This window comes from Orcinus orca, chromosome 17 (genome assembly GCF_937001465.1).
Source record: "Orcinus orca chromosome 17, mOrcOrc1.1, whole genome shotgun sequence".
NCBI lineage: Eukaryota > Metazoa > Chordata > Mammalia > Artiodactyla > Delphinidae > Orcinus > Orcinus orca.
This window is the reverse complement of record NC_064575.1, coordinates 8239129-8254566: the sequence shown is the minus strand read 5'-3', so window position 1 is coordinate 8254566 and position 15438 is coordinate 8239129. Positions and strand designations below refer to the sequence as shown.

General features: G+C 43.5%; 2 protein-coding genes across 7 annotated transcripts in view; one reads left to right on the top strand and one right to left on the bottom strand.

The window, feature by feature from the left end:
* CLVS1 (clavesin 1) overlaps positions 1-15438 on the bottom strand; it is a 220431-nt gene that overhangs the window by 29092 nt on the left and 175901 nt on the right. The window lies entirely within an intron of this gene.
* ASPH (aspartate beta-hydroxylase) overlaps positions 1-15438 on the top strand; it is a 386456-nt gene that overhangs the window by 236691 nt on the left and 134327 nt on the right. For all 5 annotated transcript variants that reach the window (XR_007472942.1, XR_007472943.1, XR_007472941.1 and 2 more), the window contains exon 27: positions 4219-4332. The gene's annotated coding sequence lies outside the window, so the exon portion shown is untranslated. The remainder of the gene's footprint in view (positions 1-4218; positions 4333-15438) is intronic.

Sequence of the window (15438 nt, the reverse complement as noted above, 5' to 3'; positions counted from 1 at the left end):
GTTTTGCAAGATGCTACCAGTGGAGGAAGCTGAATAAAGGTAGTACAGACTCGCTCTGTATTTTCTCCTACAACTGCGTGTGAGTCTACAATTATCTCAAAATAAAATCAAGGAATATGATGACTGTGAATATTTCAAAACTCCCCAGTAGGAGTAGCCATTTTTTTAGGTATAGTAGAAGCTTTTCCAAGGCTAATCTTTTCTGCCTTATGTGAAGTGTTGAACAAAGAACGCCAAGGTAAACGGTAAGGCACAGGTACACTGCAGGACATCCTCAGGGGCTCTCCTCTCTTTTCTTTGGGCGTCTGGAGCAGCACTAAGTGATTCGTGCAGTCCGTTAGAAAAATCCTTCATTTCTAAACGGGCACTACGTTTGCACTTCATTTTCACACTGCACTATTCGAGCGTCACTCAGCTGCCTTTTCTTGTGTTTGATCGAGATTTAGGAGCAACACGGTAGAGCCAAAACTATTTCCTCCCTCTTTCCTTGACAGTCAGTTACAGATGTTACTGGTGGCAGTTGGCCGAGTTTCCTGCTGGATAATAAAGCACTTACTAGCGATATTCACTAAGTTTCTAATGCCTGCAGGCGAACATACTTCCAACAGGGTTCAAGACACACCTGACCTCAAAATCACATTGCCTGGCAAGGCTTGGGGAGCTCTGCTCAGTCTGGCTGTCTCTAACTCCCATCCTTCCTCTCTTCTTCTACTGCACTTATGTGGAAACCAGAGCAGGACCACTCAAATTCACAGATACTATGCCCTCTGCCCATCTATTAAGGTTCCTCTGAAAACCAAAGGCAAAGAAGGAAAGAGGGAGAGGATGAGGACATGAGCTGTGTTTTAGACCGTCTGCTTCTTCCCCGTGGTGACTCTGAGTGTCTTTCAGGACTTTGGCTGAGGGCCTCCATTCATTCACCCAACTGCATGTATGTAGGTCTGAAGGCAACACGAGGACACAAGCATGAAGTTGGGATTTGGTTCATGTCCTACTAATGACACCCATTTCCCACATCAAAGCAGACAGATAGAAACATTTTCAGCAGCATAAATGGGCTTCCCTGATGCAAGAGAGCCTTCTCAAAATGCTGTATTTCATGGTGATGGGTTTCTATTACACCATGTGGTACTCATTAGTGTGAAAGTCACATATCCACCTATGGGCAAGGAAATGGAGAGCTCACGCAGCAACAGTGACACCAGATGCTTTACGTAGCAAGTCAGTAGCAAGCATGAGAGAGAAAAGAGCATGCTTATTCGGACGCCGCTGGGAGATAGCTCCAGCTGATTATGGGCTATGGACTTTCTTTGAATATATGCTCCTAGAAAGCATCATTGATTTCTGAGAAGCTGTACCAACCCAGTGTTCTCTTGAGGGTAGGAAGGGCTGGGGCTTTTTATGCAGGTTCAGATCAGGGCATGCTAAAGGATGAAATTTTTTTTTATCTGCAGATCCTAGAACTGTTAAAATGCTTTGGCACTTCTCCTAAACAGAGTAAGCAAAACCGGCCTTCTGTCAAACCAGTTCAGACGAGCAGATCAAACTCAGAATCTTCCCTGGCTACAACCTAAACAATGTTCCTTGATGATATTTTTCATATTCCATTCTGGTCGACAGTTCACCCTGCAGTTACTGAACTCATCATATGAGTGAAATGCAGGGGTGCAGGGATACAGGACGTGCACTTCTGTGTCCCATCCGTTCATTGTCCGGTGGGAGAGACAGGGACACTGCGCTGCTTCGTCTGAGAGAAAGACACAGATCAGAGTTTAGCCTCTGTGGTTTATGGTAGTTTCTTAGAGCAGAGCTAATAAACAGCATAGATAACCAGAGGTGAAGGTCAGGGAAAGCTGAACGTGCTGCAGAGGCCAAATAAGAAAGCCTTCTATAAAAGAGCTATCCAAAGATTTGGTGATTAATAAATAGACGTGACTATGTTGGAGAGTCTTCAAGCGTTTGTCACCAGGAGACCCTACGTTTTTCTTAGCCCCACTGTTTTCTAAGAATGAGCTTACAGATAATCTCTATTTTAAAAATTTTTTAAAGAAATTAAAAGGAAGGAAAGGAGGCAGGGAGGGAGGGAGGAAGGACGGAAGGGAAAGAGATCAAAAACCATCTATCTCATGGTGCGTGCCTGTCAAATTTTTGCCGAGACAACAGAAAATGTGACAGTAAACTTAAAGAGTATCTTGATTACCCTGATGTCTGCCTCACACCCGGTAGGAAAGTCTATAGAGCAAGAAAACCAACTGTTTTTTGTTTTGTTTTGTTTTTACTTCCTACTTAATAGAGCGCCAAAGAGGAGAACTGCATTCTTCCTGGACTCTGTCAATCTCATTGCTGGCCAGGCAAGGTGACCAAGGAGGTGAGTGTCCTCAAGGAGGTGACCGCTGTTGGGAGGAGAGAAGGGGTAGACTGCAAATCCATCCAGCCTGGTCACTCTGAGTCAGCAGAGCTGAGCTCAAGCAAAGAAAATTTAGTTTGCCAGAAAAATCCCTCCTGCTTCTCTAACCACAGTAACCTATAAAAGGGCTTCTAGTTGACTATGAAGTACACAATACTTCATCTTCAAGTTTCCCTCAGGGGCCTTATGTGGTAAATAGATGATCGTTGCTCATTATTTAAAAGCCAATTAGTGCAGAAATCCAGATCGGTTGAATCACTGATTTGCACGGGCAATCAGTGCCGGAAGATACGATGTGCTTCACCCTTTAGGCCTTACGGTCACAAAACCATGGTGTGTCTTAGAGAAAGAAGCGCGGTCAAAGGAACACAGAGGTCACTGGAAGCAAACCTTCTGGCAAATGTTAAAGTTTTAACCACGAAAATATCTTTGGTCTGTAACTAAGCTCGTAATAAGTAAGTGTAGTAAGATGTTAAAGTCTTAATAGATATAATTTAAGAGAAAACATTGAAGTCAGTAAAGGTAATTTAATAGTTAAGAATTGGGCACTTAGTATCTACCAGGAATTTTTACATATGTTATCTCATATCATACCCATGACAATTTTATGTAGGTATAATACATGTGTTATAGTGTCTATGATATCCCAATATTACAGATGAGGAAACATAATCTTACTTAGAATAGTTTAAAACTTGCTCAAGTTCACACATCAAGTAAGAGACTGAATGAAGTTGAATCCAGACCTGTCAGTTCTTATAGTTGAAGCTCTTATCTCCTACTGTAGGTTCATACAAACTCTATATGTCACAAAATTTGGATTGTCGACCATCTTCATGAGGGTTTTAAGGGTGCATATGCTCACTAATTGAGATAAAACAATAAACATTTCAAAGCATAAATCTCAAATCCAAGTTAAAATTTCTTAATCTTGCTTTAGCTGCGAGCGTTTTAGATGACATTTACAAGAGGACTGTCCTCATGGTTTGAAAGTGCTGTCATTTAAAGAGTTTCAGTTGCTATTAGAACAGAATGAACAAGTGTTCCTAATGAGCACGCTGGAAGTTTTAAAGGTCAACTTGAATTTCTCCATACTGGCCCTGCCTTATGAGGGAACATTGTACTTTTATAGCATAGATAGAATCATTTTAACATGGCCTCATTCTGTACGAGATTTGAGTCAGCTGAAAATTTTCTTGTATTTGAGCACAATTTATTTTCCAAATACTAGATATACATCACTTCTCCATATCAAAAACTAGGAGTGGGGCTTCCCTGGTGGCGCAGTGGTTGAGAGTCCGCCTGCTGATGCAGGGGACACGTATTCGTGCCCCGGTCCAGGAAGATCCCACATGCCGCGGAGCGGCTGGGCCCGTGAGCCATGGCCGCTGAGCCTGCGCGTCCGGAGCCTGTGCTCTGCAACGGGAGAGGCCACAGCAGTGAGAGGCCCGCGTACCACAAAAAAAAAAGAAAAAAAAAAGCTAGGAGTAACCCATCTCCAAAACAGCAGGGAGGATTCTATTAAGACAAAGCCATGAAATTCACTTGTGGTACTGCCCCTTCCTCCTAGCAGTGGAGTTGGTGGAGCTCACCTGTACCCTGGTCTTCTCCCCTGTCTGGGAACCTGGCTAAACTACACTTCCCAGCCCCCATGTTACAAGATGAGGCATACGACCAAGTTCTGGAGAGCGGAACATAGGCAGAAGTAAGACTGTAGGTAGAAGTAAGATTCACCACTTCTATACGCAAACAAAATAGATGTGAATCTCCCATGCTTTTTTTTTCTCTCTTCCGCATGGCTGGAAATGAAGAACTCTGATGCCCTAGAAGATGGGGGAGCCCCAGAATGCAAGGAGCCCCAGCCTATGAGCCACTTGCTGGAGGAGAGATCCGTGCTTAGTGGAGCTGCCTACCAAGGACAGCAGGTAAGAAGTAAATGTTCATTCTCTTAGTAAAACCAAACTCAGCATAGCTTATCCAGCCCTGATGAGCTCGGCCACTACCACGACGGGTCGGGACATCTGGGCTGCCGAAATGACTTGGGAGTTATCAGCCTGTAGATGATGTTCGCATCCACGTGCTTTGTGAGTGAAGCTAGAGCAGAGATGAAATCTCAGGACTGAGCCCTCCGCTTCGCCACGTTTAAAGGCACAAATATGAGAAGAATCCAGGACAGATATCTGAAGGGTGGCCAGTCAGGCAGGAAAGAGGACAGTGTCCTGGAGGCTGAGTGAAGGGAGCATTTTCAGACTATCTCAGTATTTTCACAGTTGACAGAGCGTTCGATGGTGTTGAATAAAATAATAGGCTGGATAAAATGCCGGCTGAGAGCTGTCCCTTGAGTGTGGCAATAGGAAGGTCCTGCCTTCAAGGAACTTACCCTCTATTTGGGAGGGAGGGAGAGATAATAAACAAAAGATAGAGGGGAAAAAAAGCTAGAAGGTGCCACATTGGAAAATAAATAGGGAAGAAGGCTAGCGAATGTTGAGAAAGGGACCTGAATTTTAAAAAGTTGATCAGGGAAGGCCTCACTGAGAAAGTCACCTCCGAGTAAAGGTGATGTGGGAAGCCAGCCACGTGGCTGCCTGGGGCTAGTATTTCAGGCAAAGGAAACAGGAGCAAAAAGCCCGTGGTGGGAGCATCCTCACCACCCCCACAGAAAGGGATCATTAAACTAGCATTTCCCAAAATAGGTACTGCAAAATATTATTCTGCAGGGTCTCTTCGTACAAAAAGAGGATTCCAAGTGAAACGCCGCATTCTTGGCCTTCTCTTAGGAAGTTAAAGAACATGTTGGTCTATTTAATTAAAGCCTTTGAAAAAGTCTGATAGCAAAGGAACCAATTGAACTTTGTTTAACCTTTTGTTTCCTATGCGTTTTACAACATAAGATCCATTTGGGGGAGGTTATCTATTAACCAAAACTAATATTCTAGAAAATCCACGAGGGAACATATTGGACTTCCTCACCTCTCTGTGTAAGTCAGAAAACAATGTACTTCAGGTACTTGGATCGGTCAGACTTGAGTTGGCAGTGTGACAGTTTGAATATTGTCAGATACCATTTTAAAGAAAGCTACTATGAAAGTCATATAGTTACAGGGAGCAAACATGTGATTTCAAGATATTACTTTATCTCTTTTTAAAGTTTGAACTGTGCTTCAGTCACTTGAAAATCTGTATTAGTCATATTTCACCCAGCTTACCCGTGATCTTTAGGAAGAGACGCCCTGCAACTTCTTGCAGGAACAAAGAACAGAACTGCCTCTCCTCCTGGGACATCCGTCTATATTTCCATCCCAATTACTTGATCTCAGGTCTGGGGAAAGAACCACGCCACCCATTAGAGTTTAAATGGTACCTACGTTCATCTGAGATTAGGATAGAGCAGAATCTTGCCTTTAAACAGGACCACGTTAAGCACTGATTTGGTGTCACCTTGAGAGCAGGGCACCAACGGTAGCAGAGCCCGTGGAGACGGCTGACAGGTCATTATGACCTGGGATCCCAGAGAAGAGCCAGGCCGGACCTGAACAGAGCCCAAGTCTCCTTTCACTCAGGCAGAGAATATACTGCTTCTTACTGCCTAGATAGGGTTGCTGCTTTCCTGGATGAAAAAAAACCAAAAAACACACCCTGAACGTGGAGGGCAAATAACTGATCTTGGGGAATTTTTTTCCCTTTCTTTGAAAAATTACCTCATTACTTCTTCTTTAAGCTCATGTGTCTGCCATGTGGAATGGGGCCTAGTTTGTCTTATAACCACTTACTGCACTACCCAAAGGAAATTCTCCCTAAATCCCAACACGAGTACCCAAATGGTGCCATGAACTTTAATGTTTGACTTAAGCATCTTGGATCTCATGCATTCATATATTTATGATTTATAAATGCATCTGCAAAAGAGTGTTGGCAGTTCTGTAGACGGTTTTATACACTTATTTATATGTTGCAGTGGCCTAAGTGCTATTTTAAGGGTACAACTTAAAAATCCCAATCAGTTGGGCTTCCCTGGTGGCACAGTGATTGAGGGTCCGCCTGCCGATGCAGGGGACGCGGGTTCGTGCCCCAGTCCGGGAAGATCCCACGTGCCGCGGAGCGGCTGGGCCCGTGAGCCATGGCCGCTGAGCCTGCGCGTCCGGAGCCTGTGCTCCGCAGCGGGAGAGGCCACGACAGTGAGAGGACTGCGCACCAAAAAAAAAAAAAAAAAAAATCTCAATCAGTTCTCTAATAAATATTGACCATTATAAATATTTGAGTGATTTTTATCATGGACACAGCAGCTTACAGGGACAGTTCTTTTAAAAATGATAGAAATGATCCCAGAGGGAATAACAGCTCACCAGCAGGACGTGTTAGATTCTAAATTCTACTGCTTGTGCTTTTAACTCAGCTATGAGAATCTTCAGGAATTTAAGGGCCAAATGAGAGAAGATTATTCCCGATAAAATTAGATATTTTCTACCTCCATCATTATAAAATACCTTGGGGAAAATGGCTTTCCAGTTTTTTATTAGTAACACAAATTCTTATAAGTACTTTATATTTTATACCAGCAAAACCACTAATTTATTGAAAATTACATCATTAAGGTATTCCATTTCAGATTAGAGCTTCCAGAATTACCTATTATCTTCAAGAAAATTCTTTTAATGCTATCATACACACACACATATCTGCAGGATAACATCTTCAGGGATTATCTGATCGTCAGGGAGTGTCTCAATCAGCTCCATGGGGAAGAATGTGTCTTTTTGTATCCACACAGTATTCAGATTTGCTCTCCTAGCCACATCCCCTCTGTGGACTTCGACTTAAGAAATGGGACTCCTCTACTTGCGGGAGAAGATTCTAGGGATCTTCCTCAGGATACTATAATGTTTCCTCCTTTGTACTTAATTTTAGTTAACATTTTATCCACTAACTCTAGCTCTGTAATGGACTCTTAACTCAGGATAAAAATTCTTATTTTGCTCTCTCTCCCCTTACACACACGCACACGTACACACACACCACAGACCCCAGTGCGTAATTGGTCTATGTCTATCTTTCGGCTTTTCTCTTCCGTGTTTATAATTGAGGCCTCCCAAATTTAGGATTAAATGAATTCAAATTTACAACAACAGCAAAAAATTCCAACGTCAGCCTTGTCAGCAAGCTGTGACTTATGTGGGCGTCACCTCAGGGGTGAGAGCAAATCCCCACCCCCTTCTACAAGCTGCAGATCCATCATTAAAGAATCAGGCCTCTGCCATCGAGCCGATCTCCTGGTGAAATAAGGACGCCACTGTCAGGGTAACACTTCAGTTACTTTCCTCCCGTTATTGCCCGGGAGCAGATCTGGAGCTGTTTCGGATGCGAGGTTTGTGTGTGTCTGTGCGCTGAGGGTGCTGATGGGGGCGGAGCGGAGGATGTGAGTGTCGGTGGCAGAGGAGAACTGTAGGGCTGAGAAGGAAGCCTGCAGAGGAAGGTGGAAGAGCGCCAGCTCTCCCTGCCTCGGCACCAGCTCTGTTCCTCCAGTGGCGTCGCCGAAAGGCCCCTATTCATCGACACCTTTGAGTACCCAACACTGTGTTTCAGGGGCAGCACGGTGGTTGCAAACTCGCCTTCAGTGAGCTCTGATTCCAAAGCTACAGGCAGTACAACCTTGGGCCAGTTGCTTCATCTCTCTGGGCCTAGTTTGCTGCTGGTAAAACTCTGCAGGCGATTGTGAGGCTTCTCTGGATCAGAGTGTGTCATCCGCCGTGTCGGGCAACCGGCATAGGCCCTGCATGTCCCCTCTCGTGGCAGTAGGTGTGGGCATGCCCAGGTGACCTGGCTGCTTCTGCATGCCAAGTCTGTCTTTCCGTTGCATCCTTATTTTCTCCAGCTTTGTCAGTGATATCTCACGGGGGTTGTGTGTGTCCTGGGCCTGTTTAACCCAGGGTAGGTCCATCACTCACCCTCCCCTCCCTAAGCTAGAGTGCAGGGTTTCTGCCCCTGCACCCAGGCCACCCTCCCAGGTTCGTTTTCAGCCAACGGGGAACTCAGAGGTGGGTGGGATGGGGGAGAAACCAGGGCATTTCCCCCACATGGTTCCAGCTTGGGTGGCCTCTCCTCCAGGCTCCTGTTCCCTTGGGACAGGTCTGTGTGGGTTCCGCCGCTGGGTCCCAGGAACGCTTTGTCTTTCAGCCTCAGGTAGGTCTCTGCTTCCGGTTCCTGCTAATCTCCAGTTTGCCCCATCATCCCTGTTTGTCTTCTCAGATTGGTGTATCCAATTCCCTGTGTTAAATTAAGTTACCTCTGTTTAAAATACTTATTGTTTTCCTGGCTGGACCCTGACTGACACACGGGTGCTGTGTTATGACGTTACTGAATTTTTGCCTCTGGGTTGGAGACTCACACTGTGGAATTTCAAAGCAATGGACTTGAACCCTCACAGGGCCAACTTAGCTTGAGGAGCCTGGTGAATTCAGCTCTACACATCAGCACAGAAGACACGTGTGTGATCCGTCCAGGTAGGACCTCTGTTTACCCCTGGCCACAGATTGTGTTGAAACAGGGAGCTGAAACTCCTGTAGGAAGGACCGAAGAGAATTTTGAAGACCAGAGAACCCCTTCCTGAGACGAGCGATTCGTATTCTGCATTTGGGGAGGGGGCAAGACGTCCCATCAAGTTTAGGTTAAGTGTCATAAACAACGTCTGGGAACTTGCTGCTGTTTATGTCACAACATCAAGTGACGTGTCCCCAAATGGAGAGGACAACTCTTTACCAGCCCTGTTAGATTCTCTGCATTTCTTAATCTTATTTCACTGGTAACAGGGACGAAATTACTACTGGAGTATTCATAATCTTCACCCATATAAACCTTCTTTACCACTCTCCCCACCTCCACCCACTTCTAGGAAGGAAGGATGCTCTTGCTAAGTGGGTTGGTTCCAGGCTCTTTTCTGCAGTGCAGACTTAGGATAATGAGTGAAAGAGAGGGAGTCAAGGAAGCCAGAGAGGCTGAGTCTGGCACTGAGAAAACGCCAAGGGGCAGATGCCTACAAAGTAGGTGCCCATCGAGTGAGGGGAGAGACTTGGGGACCGGGGTGAGAGGCTGCAGAGAAGCAAGGAGTACAAGAAGATGGGCAAAGAAAGGTGATTTCGTGAAGTGTTGTTGTTGAACGTAAGTTACATCTCCTTTAAAGCTCTTTAAAAGATGCAGATAAAAATCTGATGTACTGTAAAATGAGTTTTAGTGGTTGGATTATACTTTTCAAACATGTTTTACTTCTATACCAGACGATATGGGTACCTAAAGTTTATTCGGTTTACACGTTGTCGGCTGTGCGCAATTAACCCTTTCAGTGATACTGTCTTGTTCTCTCATTGTTTCAGATGTGTGTGTGCTGTCTTTTTGGCTAGTCAGAGAGCTGCTAACAACTGCCTTTTAAGTTATTTATTCACGTGACAAAAATTAATTTGAGAGCCTGCTGTGCGCCAGGCTCTGTGTAAAACTCCACTCTGCCCATGAGGTGCTCACAGCCCAGGGAGGGAGACAGAAAACACAGCCTGCGTTGTACCATGGGGTAAATGCAACGATGGACATGAGGATACAGGGGAGCACAGAGGAGGGATGCTGCTTTCAAACACCTGGCCCAGAGCCAGGCACATAGCAGATGCTCAGACACAAGGCACATCCAGTGGAAGAGGGTGCTGGGCTGGACACCAAATGCAGGGACATAGCCATACCAGTTGTCAGGGGCCCAGCTCTCCACTTAACTATTATAAAATGGGAGTCAGTAGAAACAGTGGCTCAACCCACAGCTTTCTACCTGACAGCTAAACCAATTCCATGATTCGTCACGTATTAACAGCATCAGGACGCAGTGGTGGTGCGGAACAGGGACACACTGGTCTCTATTCTCAAGGCAACCTCATTCTCTTTAGGAAGATAAGACAGACACGGAACACAATTAGCAAACGTACAAGGAAGCAATAAAATCATGAGCTAGAAGTGGCTAGGTATTGTGGGAATTGACTGTCAGGTAAGCCTTTCCTACATCAAAGAATTCATGCAACAGAAATTAATGCCCATAAGAATGTTTTGAGTATGTTAAGGTGGCACTACGGACCCCCAGGAAGAGGGCGTGTGTGTTGGGATGATGAGTGTAGGAAATGATGGATTGGTGTTCATGGGCTATACCCTGGTTGGTTTCCCACTGAAATAGAATAGAATCGAGGCAAAGTGTGAGATGGAAGCAAGTCAAAACTCTTCACTTATATCCTGTGGTCTCCTGTTTGGAGCCAGGTTCTAACTCTAAATAAACTTGTGAAAATGTATTCACAGCTGTATAGGGCCAGAGATACCAAATGATGGTGCTCTACCAGCTTAAAACTCTAGCTTCATGCAAAATGGAGTTGTATCAGATCTTTCATCCGTCAAGCACAGAAAAGAGAGCTAGTCTGTGTACTCTGAGTTTATCTCAGAGAAGAACCATATCTCACACGCAGAACTGTCGACTCTCTTCCCTCTTTTACACCCCAGACAGTATTCAATAAATATGTATAGAACAAATGAATAAGAGAAACCACCACACCAAAAAAGTCCACTGTCTATTCTAATCACAAAAACATTCAACTCAGCCTTTAAGGTGACTTTTCCAATTGAAATGAAGCCACATGGGGTTTGGGGGCAGGGGTACTGAGTAGTGAGTGCCATTAGGTACAGAGTTTCTATGTAGGGTGATGAAAATGTTCTCAAATTAAACAGTGGTGATGGTTGGACAGCTCTGTGAATAAACTCCAACTCACTGAATTGGGCACTTAAAAGGGGTTAATTTTGTGGTACGTGAATTATATTTCAATACAGCTGGGTTTTTTAATCATAGTTGAGATTCAGTCTTGATGAAATACATTATAACTCGAGAATCCAAATACAGCTCATTGTGCATAGTGTAATCAATTAGTTTTATTCTTGAACATAAGGAGACTTATAATCCAATGAAAATTATGACCTTATGAGAGAGAAAAAATTATTCTGATGAAATATGAAAGCACTTTAAACTGAAGACCAGCATGTAAATGAGCAGGAACTTATTAGCTGAGAGCTGCAAATATGCTGTGTATCAGAGAATGGGTAGTTGCGTTATTGGTTCATTTGGTCTCTCATCCAATGAACATTTTTAAAGAAATCTGAGTAGCAGTATTCTTCTAGGATCCTGCAGAGCTGTCTCATCACTGGCTGAATCAGTGAGCAACAGAAAGGTTTGAAATTCTCTAATACCTTGTGTATACACTACATCCCGGGCTCTATAGATCTGTTTCCTCTACAGCAAGACCTGGGGCTCTCTCAGACGAAAATTGGAAGAGAGTTACACAGCTGTAACAGAACTGTGTTCATCTTGACCACAAATCCTGATGCAAACAGAAAAATGGACGTTCTTTCCTAGCTATAGTGACTTTCCTCTAACATTTATGGTCCAGAACTACCATCAGTCCTCTATCTACCTGGCATCCAGTGTAAGCTTCAACGAACTATAGCTGATAGGCAGTCCAGTGCCTCTAGACACACGTGCTTATTGAACAACTGAAATGTGTCTTATCCAAGTTGGGATGTGGTGTCAGTACAAAATACCCACCAAATTTTGAAGACTTAGTACTAAAAATCTAAACCATCTCTTTAATAGATTAAAATTTGTATTTTATGTTGCAATCACACTCTTTTGGATATATTGGGTGAAATAAAAATATATCACCCCCTCCCAATGTAGCTTTCTCTTCCCTGAGGATGAACAGCAAAGAACTCAGTTAAAGAAAGGTCAGCCTTGTGAAGGCAACAGAGAATGTAGTGAAAAGGGGTGAAGAGAGAGGCATGGCCAGTGTCTGCTCACTGACTTGTTATAACTGCTGTCATAAGTGGGGGGAAATTATCAGAATGAGGTTTGAGGTGTTCATCTAAACCCTTCAGTCCTTCTGAAATGTTAACACCATTTTATAACCAAGACTTCTTTCTGGAAGGGGAATCCCAGCTGACCACAGGCAGACTGTGTAGCTGGGCATTAAGAGCTAGGTCTCACACGTAGGTTAATGTAACCGCTGCTGCTACGTACAGGCTCAACTGGACATTTGAGGCGTTGAACCAGCTGCACAAGGATGATCAAAAACTACTGGAGCCCCTTGCCAAGATGCAAGTAGTCATTTTTAAACGATATTCTTCTTATACACGTGGATAAGGAGCTCATAGCAAGTGCATTTCCACTGCATAAAATGTAGGGATTTACTCTTCAGGATACATTCCCTGTGCATTTCCTTTATGTGAACAGTTCCAATTGAAAAAGAAAACACACGAATCTTCCAGAGTAACTCATATGTGCTTCCAGCTCTTTGCCATCAATAATCTAACAAGACCCACCGTGTCTGGGTGGAGGTATTAGAGACACAGTGATAAAGTGACTGGGTAGCCTCCCTTGAGAGAGACACAGTTTGATAAGGGAAGGATCCAAGAAAACAAATAACTGCAGCAATTTTATACATATTGTCTCATACTTGTGATATCTGACTATTCGTGGATGTAGGAGAACATGTGGCTTTTTGTAAGTAATTAAAGGCAAATCTATGGAACCTACTGCCTGATTAACAAAGCTTCTACTGCTGCGGGAGAACAAATGAATTATCTGCTAATTATCTTACTTTAGAGGTTAGTCCAAGCCACTTTGGTGTCTATATATTCGTGTCTGTAGTTATTTGCTGCTGGTGATATAGAACGAACAAATGAGGAGGGAGTCTTTTGTGAGGTACTCTGTGCCCAACGCAGCCATTGGTCAGGGGAATCTCTGTGCTTTGCCCACAACCCTTGGTGCCCTGGAGTCTTGGCTCTGCAGGAAGAGTAAAACCTTCGTGAAGTCCCCGTGTTCACTGATAGGCACTCGTGTAGATAATAATGGCAGACAGTTTAGGAAAACAGATTAATTATTACATCTGACAACTTTGGGGAAAAAAACAGGAGCTCATTTACAAATTTGCTAATTAGTCCTCTCCATTGTGATACAGAATTCAACAGGTGTATCTGTGTATAATGCAGGATGGCTTTATGTGGTGTGTGTGTGTGTGTCTGTGTGTCTGTGTGTCTGAGTATAGACAGAGATGGTCTGTGTTCTGGAGTCTCGCGTAATAATCTTATAAATCATTGCTGAATGTTCCCAAGTCTCTGCAGATTACTCCTGATTTGTAAATGAGACGCCTTTGCTACATACAGAAAATCAATGTTGTCATATTTGCAAATTAACCATTCTAATCCTTTGGTATTGCTCAAATTACACTTCCGTCTTAGTTCAGTCCACTCTCCTGAGAGACACTTTGGTCAAACATGGTTTCCTCTTAGGTAGTGGAAAGGGAACATTGCTGGTAATATTTGAAAAACGTAGTTGTTTAGTCAGCACATGTATTTGGATGCCTCTACTAGCTGTTAGGTAAGAATTCTATCAAGAGGCAAGAGGACAAGGGGGCACAGATGAAATCTCCCTGAATAGTGTTTTCAGAGAACTTATATAAGAAAATCGTTCTTTAAAAGAAAGAAAAAATATTCCATTAATCTGAATCAGGCTAAGAAAATGGCTGTTACTCGTTGTATCATTAAATATTAGGTTTTGCTTGTGTGTATGTGTTTGGTGGCCAATAAACAGACTTCACAGTACACTTAGAATCTTTATAAAATCCATGTGGGCAGTACACATATGCCCGTCTTGTAGAACGTGGAGCACAGTAAATTTTCCCGTTTAATAATTGAACATTTATATTTTGATATATATTTGGTTAGATTTAGGACACATTCCCCTTACTGAAAAACGTTTTTAAGCACAATTATATAACGCCACACAGATTGCATTTTGGAAGATACTTATAATTAGGTGAGAAAGGAAAGCCTGTGTCCCTTGCAGGGAGAAATCCCTATAGAATATTATCTATGCTGGTCCTGCCCTAGAAAAGATGTAAAAGTCATGATGAGTTTGTTTTGAGTAAGCTAATTAGCATCATTAGTTTAACGTGTTCTGCGAATTAGAAAAATTTCTAAATGGCCTGACTTGAAGAATATTTTAATTTTTAGTACTACTACATAATAAAGAGCTGTAACTCGGCACAAGTTAACAGCAGTTTGACACTTACTCATATGAGTTTTGGGGTGACACTAGTTAATAGAGAAATAAGCTCCTGGCCCTGATGCCACAGCCTAGGAGAGAAGGTAGCAGGGAGGGGACCCGTGGGAGGTGGTCTCATCTGCAGGGCGGGGCTGGTGGAGGAGGGACCACACAATGCAGGGCACATTTTGCTCATTCTGGTAATGCTTTGAGATGCACTTTTTTTTTTTGTTAACATCTTTATTGGAGTATAATTGCTTTACAATGGCATGTTTGTTTCTGCTGTATAACAAAGTGAATCAGCTATACATATACATACATCCCCATATCTCCTCCCTCTTGCGTCTCCCTCCCACCCTCCCTAGCTCACCCCTCTAGGTGGTCACAAAGCACCGAGCTGATCTCCCTGTGCTGTGCAGCTGCTTCCCACCAGCTAGCTATTTTACGTTTGGTAGTGTATATATGTCCATGCCACTCTCTCGCTTTGTCACAGCTTCCCCTTCCCCCTCCCCGTGTCCTCAAGTCCATTCTCTAGTAGGTCTGTGTCTTTAGTCCCGTCTTACCCCTAGGTTCTTCATGACCTTTTTTTTTTCCCCTTAGATTCCATATATATGTGTTAGCATATGGTATTTGTCTTTCTCTTTCTGACTTACTTCACTCTGTATGACAGACTCTAGGTCCATCCACCTACTACAAATAACTCAATTTTGTTTCTTTTTATGGCTGAGTAATATTCCATTGTATATATGTGCCACATCTTCTTTATCCATTCATCTGTCGATGGACACTTAGGTTGCTTCCATGTCCTGGCTATTGTAAATAGAGCTGCAATGAACATTTTGGTACATGACTCTTTTTGAATTATGGTTTTTTCAGGGTATATGCCCTGTAGTGGGATTGCTGGGTCATATGGTAGTTCTATTTGTAG